Genomic DNA, 9,189 nt, shown 5'->3' with positions numbered 1-9,189 from the left:
CTCATATTAACTTAAAATGGTAATTGAAAATGTTGTAATATGATTAAATAGTTAACCTTTATCACATAAAACAATTTTATCTTTTTAAACTCAAAAACAATACTTAATATTAATGTTGTAGACAAAATCAATATTTCAATAAAATCATATTATTTTAATAAATGAAAATAATAATTAATTCAAATCCAATTAATTAAATAATTATTAAAATTTATTTAGTAAATCTATATGTTCTTCCTTTTACACATTTATATATATTATGACATGATTATGATAAGATATACTAATGCCCGCAAGTGTACATATACACTCATACTGTAGGCTTTTTATATATTGACAAGAAAGAACTAAAGCAAAAGTTTTTAAAAAATAAAACCCATCTACCTAATATATATGCAAAAACAAATAAGCTAAATTAGAATTACTACCTAGCTAGCCCAAAGAATTCATTATTTTTCTTCTTACATGGTGATTCACATATAAAAACCATGAAATATTGAGAGAATAAAACATTTTTCTTCATGTAATGTCACAGCCCGCATATTTCCCCTTCTCGCACGAAGGTTCAAAGGCCCAAGAAGCCTCTAGAGTTCGCTACAAAGTAAGGAAAGATTCTAGAACATTCTAGAATCATCTGGAAACATCTGGAAGCATCTGGAACATTCTAGAATAATCTAGATGCATGTATAATGTGTAGATAAGTATGGAAGTGTGTAGAACATTCTAGATACTTAATCTTAGCCATTAGATTGAATGTATCCTCACCGTCCATTGAGGAGGTGGAGGCCTATATATAGCTTAGAGAATTTATTTGTAAGCATGAAGTAAATTAAGTTATAATCAAGCAATTCAAGCATAATCAAATAGAAGAGCAAGCAGTTTCTTTCTCTAGAAGTTCTCTCTCTAAGCTTTCTTAAGCTCTCTTTTGTTCTTCTTACCATCCTAGCTAGCATTTTGCCTAGCATTTGAAGAGTAAGGCTGACTAGCTTACTTGTTTCCGTGAGAAAGTAGCTAGTGCCGCACGGTTCGTTGGTAGAAAAGATCAAGCCCGTGACATCATGCATAAAAGAGCAACTCTTCAGACACATGATCATGTATAATGGTGCAAAAGGTTGTTTTGCTAATTCAGCACAAAGATTTAATGGAATTAGGTTGTTGCTTCAAGTGATGAGGTAAGTGTCATGCTAATGGTGGCTTTAGTTCTGACAATGATGGTGTCAAATTCCAATACAAAAATGTCACACAGATATACATAATTTTATAATTAGATTAAGATACTAATTTAATGCAAATATCTAGGAGAAGAAATGATTGAGAGTTTGTAAAAATGGCATGTCTCTCGCTACTACCACCAAATTAGTACTCTCTTTGGATTCAAGTGGCTCACTTGCGTGGTCAAACTTTAAAAACATGTATTAACATCTCTATATTATTCTTATCTATAGCAATCATCAGCTTTAGTTTCTCATCTTCTTGCCTAAGCAATCCTTAAGAAATTGGGAATTCCAAGTACTCATTGATACAAAAGAAAATAAGAAATCAACAATTCACTTTCTATATTATAAAACTCTCATAATCTAACCAAAATCCTAGCTGCTTTGCAAAATAAATCAATATGCAAAACTAATATGTAGACATCAATGGAGTATAGAAGACTTTATATTTGTACTCTTTGACAATACTATCATTTGTATTCTATCCACATTAATAAACATACCGGTATAACAAGTCCATATTGATTTGTTAAAACCTCCCTTTCTTTATGATATTGGAGCCACTACTCTTTTTCTAAACCTAAATCTAATTTTCTTCTTCCTTTCACCTCCATCATGTCTTCCTCTCCTTCTTCCAATTCTTCTTCTGAAATCTCTGAACCCATCCCTTTTACTTCTACCCTTCATTTTGTTTTCAGTGTTAGTAACATTAAAAATCATGTTTCAGTAATACTTGATTTCACCAATTTTTAGTTATAGCAAACTTTATTCCTTAATGTCTTCGCTGCCATCAAATTATTAATCATATTGAGGATAATTCTGAACCCCTTCCTTTCACAGTTTCCATTACCAAACAAAACTCTACTACTATAGCAACAAATTGAGTATGTTATTATCTCATGGTTACACACAATAATCTCAAATGAAATTCTCAAGCATGTCTTGCAACCCGAAAAGACTTCTTACTACTAAACAATCCTGGAACGAGATTGAAAAGCTCTTTCATGATCATGTTAATGCAAAATATCTATAACTGAAGTTAGCCTTTAATCAAGCCTCTGAAGGTACCAAGTCCAAGGCAGAATATCTTCACTTCATCAAATCCACAACTGACTCCATTCTATTGGAAGACTTATTGACGACGATAACATAATTCTTCAAATATTATATGGTTTATCTAGTGAATACTTAGATGTTGTTACTGTGATGATGGAAAGGAAACCTCTTCCAACTTTTCTTGAGTTGCGCTCCTTTCTCTTAGCACATGAATCTCACTTGCAATATGATACTAAAAATCTGACAGATACTTAAGCTTTATTGATTGTTCGAATTGTGGTGGATATACTAATTATGGTAGTTTTTTTGTGATGGTTATGGTGCCGTTATAATTAATCAAGAGGCGGATATAACTACTTCTAAGATCTTCATCCTCTTTTTGTAGTGGTTTTTCTTATGATCAAAGTTCGAGGCCATAAACTTATCAAGGCAGACCATATTACTCAAACAATATCAAACCAACTTGGCATAACAAATCAACTTCTTCCATTCTCGCGGTGCCATCTCTGCAGTGCCAAATTTGTGATGCTTCCTCTCACACTGTAAAATTCTGCACTCAAAGAACTTCTCCCTCTCATGACTTGAATAATGCTTTTGCTGGAATTCATTTACATAAGCCCACATGGAAAACTGATATGGGTGCTTCCTACCATATGGCTAACAATGTAGATATTTTGGATTCTTCTATACCAAATACTATGATGATACTGTGATTATCGGTGATGGAGTTGAATTATTTATAACATATAGGCCATAAAACTATTTATATCGCTTTCTCAAAGTTTGTTTCACATGATGTTCTTATTGTCCCTCACTTAAAACACAATCTTATTTATGTTCTTCGCTTTACAAAAGATAATTCCTATCAATTAAACTTTGATTCCTTGGTTTTTTCTGTGAAGGGTTTTCCAACGCAGAGGGATGTATTTCGTTACAATAGTCAAGGGTCACTATATCCTTTTGTCAAATCAGATTCGTCAAGTTCTCTTACTACTATGGTTGTTTCCAAAGCTTCACCAACTCTTTGGCATCAACGACTTGCTCATCCTAGAGTTCCTATCATGTCTCAATTTTATAAACAAAATTCTAGTCTTTTTAGTTCCAAACATTTTGAATCAGTTTTTCATTCTTGTAAATTATAAAAGCACTCTAAGCTTCCTTTTTATGATTTAATAAATGCATCCAAGGAACCTTTTCTGTTAATAAATTTCGATATTTGGTATTCTATTATTTCATCTTTTCTTGGCCTTCAGTATTATGTGTTATTTCTTAATGATTTCACTAATTGTTGTTGGGTATTTCCATTACGAGCTAAGCATGAAGTCTTTGATGTTTTTGTTGCTATTAAAACAATGGTTAAAACATAATTTGGTAAGAAAATAAAGCAATTTCAGTGTTATAATATTGGAAAGTATCTCAACACCAAGTTTAACAAATTATTTCTAGACAATGAATTATTGCTTGATTCTCATGTCCATAAACTCCACAACAAAGTGGATAGGTAGAAAGAATGCATCGAACACTACTTGATGCAGTTTGAACATTGTTGTTTTAGTCCCATTTATCACCTCAATTTTGTATTGAGGCATTACATGTTGTTGTTTTTACTATCAACAAGCTATCTCATTGGTGCATTATCCTTTACAAGTCCGTATGAACTACTTTTTGTGTTAAACCTGATGTCCTATGTTAAGAGTTTTCATATACCTTTGCTTTGCTCATGTTACCAGCCCTATTCCACATAAATTGGCTCCATAGGCACGAGAATGTGTATGTCTTGGCTATGCATTAAATCAGAAAGGTTATCGGTGTTATGAACTCTCTATAGGCAAAATTTTAGTTTCACACCATGTAACCTATTCAAAGAATACTACAGTTCCTAGTTTTCCTCATGACAAGGTTTTAGATAAACTTTGTTAGGAAAATTTCGCAGGTGCATAAATTGCAACAAGTAGTAAAGAATGAATATGAGTATCGTTCCCGCAAGGATATTAATACGAAGTACCATCCCTAATTGTATTCCCATAATCTAACAAAATCAAATAATTGTAATTGAATAAATAAATAATAAGAAAAGAGAACTTAAAGCTAATAATAATTTTTTTTAAAAATCTAATAAGTAAAACTAGAGCATGGATTTGTTTCACTAACTATTACTCTGATTACAGGATCTTTTTACAATTCAAATCATTAATTTATACAAGGGTAAATCATTCAAATTACTTAGAGTCTCTTTCGAGCTCATCTAAGAATACCAAAATTAACTACAACATATTTTCATGGTCACATCAATTAATTAGGGTTCATTAAACTCCTTAACAATTTATTGCTTCCCGAAGGATTCGTCTACTTTCGTGATCGAGATTCCTAAGTTTTACAAGTCTATGAGCTGATAAATCATACAACTTTCATTGTCTCTAATTTACCCAAATACATGTATTTAATCAGGCCTAAAATTAAATATAAGAACAAGTAAAAGGAACTCATAAATTGACTGAAATTTAATTTATTGAAAGGATATTAAGATCCAAATAACTAATAGAATAGCTACACAAATCCGAACCCTAAGAAGAGCGCGTATGATTGCGACATTATACATACATCATTAAAGAAATCAAAGAAGAAGAAGAAATAGTTAATTTAAACTCTTGAATCTTTGCACAAATCTTCTTGATCTCCTTAAATGAGTCTTTAAAAGCTCTGTATCCATCATAGTTATTCTTTTAAAATAGCTATTTGTTCTCTTTTTTATAGCTAAGACTCAAAGAAAATCCTATTTTACCATAAATCTCCGAGTTTCGTGTGAAAGAAAACTCTCTTTTATTCGATATGGCTTGCCACAGGGCTATGTCACGTCCTTAACCTTACGGCATGGCTTGGTACACGCCCATGCATGATCCTGTGTTGTGTTCTTACAATTTGTTTGATTTGGGCAGAAGTAAGCACGGTATGGAGCACACCCGTGTGCTCCCTGTACGTTATTTTCTTTAGAATCCAGTGACAGACATGGCTTTGAACATGGCCATGTGTCAAGTCGTGCTTCATAATTCTTTATCCAGCATATAACATAGGCACAAGCACGTCCATGTATAGACATGACACATTTTCCTTGATCATCTAGGGCACCTTTTTAGACTTTTCTATAAAAAGGAAAAAACTTATTAAAAATTAAATACAAATTCCTAAATAAACTAAAAGTAAACAAAATACTAAAATAAAGGTATAACTTAAATAAATTCTTAATTAAACTTAAATTTTCCTTAACTAATATAACTATTTATTCAAAAATCATTAAAATTCAACTCAAATACATGTGTAAAATTATACACAATAAATTCTCTTGCACTAGAGCTTTACTTGTCCTCAAGCAAAAATCTAATTTAATAATTTAAAAACTAGCTCAATCACAACCAAAAAGTTACAATGCTTAAGTAATGCAAGTTGACAATATCGAGACTAAAAATATTTATCAAGGAAGATAATTGAACAAAAGTATATCATATATGAATAATTTACTAATCACAACCTAAACTTTTAATTCTTTGAAATCCAATGAACAAAACTTTAGAAGAAGAACATTAACAATTATAATTCTTTTGAAAATAAAGATTGGTTATGAATGCGTTTTACGCTCCATTTTATAATATTCTTTTTTTTTATTACTTTGATAAGTGCGTTTTACGTTCCATCTCTTCCTTTTTATTTCTCAAAACTTCCCATTCTTAGTATTCCCCCACTGTTCCTGCACTACTAAGCATGGATACCGCCAACTGAGCCATTTGGATACTCATATTCTAATTAGAGAATTGATAGGCATCATATTACACATATTTACATGCCCAACTGTTTACATTCTTCTCCATAATTATCTCGTTTTATGCTAGAATCACATGTCTTTTGGTTCCTTTCACGTTTCAGGTCATTATCGAAGGACATTGTCAATAATCAAGGAAAATACGTGCAATTACGGACCAGAATCCATCAAATTGAGCAAGGACTAGCATTCCGAGGTTGAGCACGGCCTGGACTCCACCCGTGTTGAATTGTCAAAAAGCTGCCCCTAGAAGTGCCATTTTGGCACGGTTTCCGGAGACATCACGGCCTCCACCACGACCCGTGGTGGCTCAGCACCGGCTTAGGCACGGCTTGGAAGAGGTCAATAAAACTGAATGCGCAGGTTCAGCACGGCCTGGACTCTGCCCGTGCACAGGCTTGACCACGGCCGTGCTAAAGGGACTATATAGGCAAAAACGATTTGGTGAATGGGGGTTCAATTTTCTGACTTGATTTCCATTATACAAACTCAAATCATTTGTTTCCAAACCTCAATTGTTGACTTTGGGATATTAATTTCATCAATTGAAGGAAGGATTACACTTGTTTCAACATCAATTTGAAGATCAAGACAAGATTTGGGAGCAGTTAAGAGGCAAATTAGGGTTTGATATTTTGAATTGGAAAATTAGGTTTTCTCATCCAACTTGAAAGAGAAGGGTGTACATGCCTTTAATTTTCTTTTCTGATTTTATTCCTTATTTTGTGATGCTTATTAGTATGAGTAGTTAAATTGTTGAACCCAATTGGGGTTCCTATATTTGTGGATTGATCTTTAATGTTATGAGATTTTGATTGTCAATTCTTGATTCTTCTTGCTTTTATTATTAATGAGAAGTCACTTTATTCATAAGACGTTGTGAATTGTGGAATTTAGATTGCTTTATGTAATTGAGAGATTCGTTTAGTAATCGGAAAACTGAATAGCAAGAACTGGTTAATAATCACTTAGAGATAAGGGTAATTGACTAGCCGGATTAAGAATTAACAAAGCTTAATAGAGGCGGGTTAAACCTTAATGCTAATCGAATAATCGATCGTTAGGAAGAGATTCCAACTTAGGTTATTAGGTTTAGGAATTCGGTTATCTTGAGAGGGAGACCAAATTCAGTTAAGACTTCGTCCACGGGTAATTGCAATTGATAATCAATTTAATCTCTATCTTTACAAAAATCCAATTAACTTAGGTCCCCTAGGGTTTGCTTTTCCTTCGAGAGTTTTCCTAAATCCTTTCAGATAATTTGACATTTAATTACTTGTTTGTCCATAATTAATCATAGAATAATACTTTATTGATTTCTTTAGGTTAGATAACATAAGACGCTATAGTAGGTCTAGGTTCACCCTTTCCCGAGAATACGACCTTGATACTTACTATTTATGCTAGTCTGCATCGATAGGTTCACTGCCTTAGATTGTAGCTACGTAAATAGCTTATCAAGTTTTTGGCGCCGTTGTCGGGGACTAATACTTTCTGTGTGAATTAGAACAAACTTGTGTTTTTGTTAATTTAGCCATATTTACTTTTCTGTCTTTATTTTTCTTTATTTTATTCTTTCATTATTTTAACTATTGTTGTTCTTTGGTCGCTACATTCCACTTGTAGGTAGTTTATGACCAAGAGCTCAAACTCTGATCTTATAGAGTCTCTGTCTGATCCAGAACGATCCCTCAGACTTTTAAGGAAGCGTTTGCAATTAGAAGAGGAGGAGATGGAGGTTGAGGTACCTGTAGATAGACCAGAAGGGATGGAGAATCACAATGGAAATGTCGCAACGGATGTAAATAAAATGATGTACGAGTTTGCTAGACCATCATTGGATGGGACATAAACGAGTATATTCAGACCGGCGATGGCAGTTAACAATTTCGAGATAAAGCCAAATGTGATCCAGATGGTACAACAGAGTGTACAGTTTGGGGGGCTGCCAAGCGAGGATCCCAATGCCCATATAGCCAACTTTTTGGAGAGATGTGACACTTTCAAGATAAATGGAACTACCGATGATGCCATCCGGCTGAGATTACTTCCATTTTCTTTAAGGGATAGAGCAAAGACATGGTTGCAGTCCTTTCCACCGCACACTATTACAACTTGGAAATCATTGGCTGAAAAATTTCTTTACAAGTATTTTCCTCCAGCTAAAACTGCTAAATTGAGAAATGACATTTCTTCTTTTGTGCAGATGGACGATGAGAGCATGTACGATGCCTGGGAGAGGTATAAAGACTTGTTGAGATGCTGTCCACACCACGGTCTACCAGTATGGATGCAGGTTCAGACCTTTTACAGCGGTTTGAACCTTGCTACGAGGCAAATGGTGGACGCTGCAGCAGGTGAACCTTTAAACAGCAAGACGCCGGAGCAGGCGCAGAGCCTGATAGAAGAGATGGCCATGAACAACTACTAGTGGCAATCCTCTAGGAATCAGCCGGTCAAACAAGGAATGGTCAACCAGTTAGACTCCACAGCAACCTTAGCAGCTCAAGTGGAGCTTCTGACTTGCCGGTTCATGTAGCCCAAATAAGCTGTGAATTTTGTGGTGGCCCGCACTACAGTGTAAACTATAATGCGGGAGGTATGTTTGCTTATAGTAATAATTCTTCCTCTATTGTTTCTGCTGACATGGAACAGGTAGACTACATGGGTAATGCCCTTAGACAGCAGAACAACCCATACAGCAACACATACAACCCCGACTAGCGTAACCATCCAAATTTCGGGTGGAGAAATAACAACGCCCAGGGTCCACCACGCTTTCAAAGACTATATCAGCAGCCACCACAACCGCAGTAGCAAGCTATACCATCACAACCCCTTCCACCAGCCGAAAAGAAATCTAACTTGGAGGAGCTGATGATGAAGTTTGTCACGTCGACAAAGATGAGATTCCAGCAAACAGGCAGTGCCCTTAGAAATCAGCAGGCATCTATCCAGAATTTAAAGAGTCAAATTGGGCAGATTTCTAAGATGTTGTTTGAGAGGCCACAAGGATCGCTCCCTAGCACAACAGAGTCAAACCCTAGGGAGCATTGTAAGGCTGTCACCTTGTAGTCAGGTAAGCAATTATCTAGCTCTCTACCT

General features: G+C 34.6%; 1 non-coding gene across 1 annotated transcript; it reads right to left on the bottom strand.

Moving 5' to 3' along the window:
• Positions 1 to 8,257: 8,257 nt before the first annotated feature.
• On the bottom strand, positions 8,258 to 8,364 carry LOC112534758. The gene has a single exon (XR_003079019.1). It is a non-coding gene; the product is annotated as a small nucleolar RNA R71 (small nucleolar RNA).
• Positions 8,365 to 9,189: the final 825 nt, after the last annotated feature.

This window comes from Ricinus communis, chromosome 9 (assembly GCF_019578655.1).
Source record: "Ricinus communis isolate WT05 ecotype wild-type chromosome 9, ASM1957865v1, whole genome shotgun sequence".
NCBI classification, from domain to species: Eukaryota; Viridiplantae; Streptophyta; class Magnoliopsida; order Malpighiales; family Euphorbiaceae; genus Ricinus; species Ricinus communis.
Note: the sequence above shows the minus strand (reverse complement) of the source record. Positions and strands in the feature narration are given on the sequence as shown.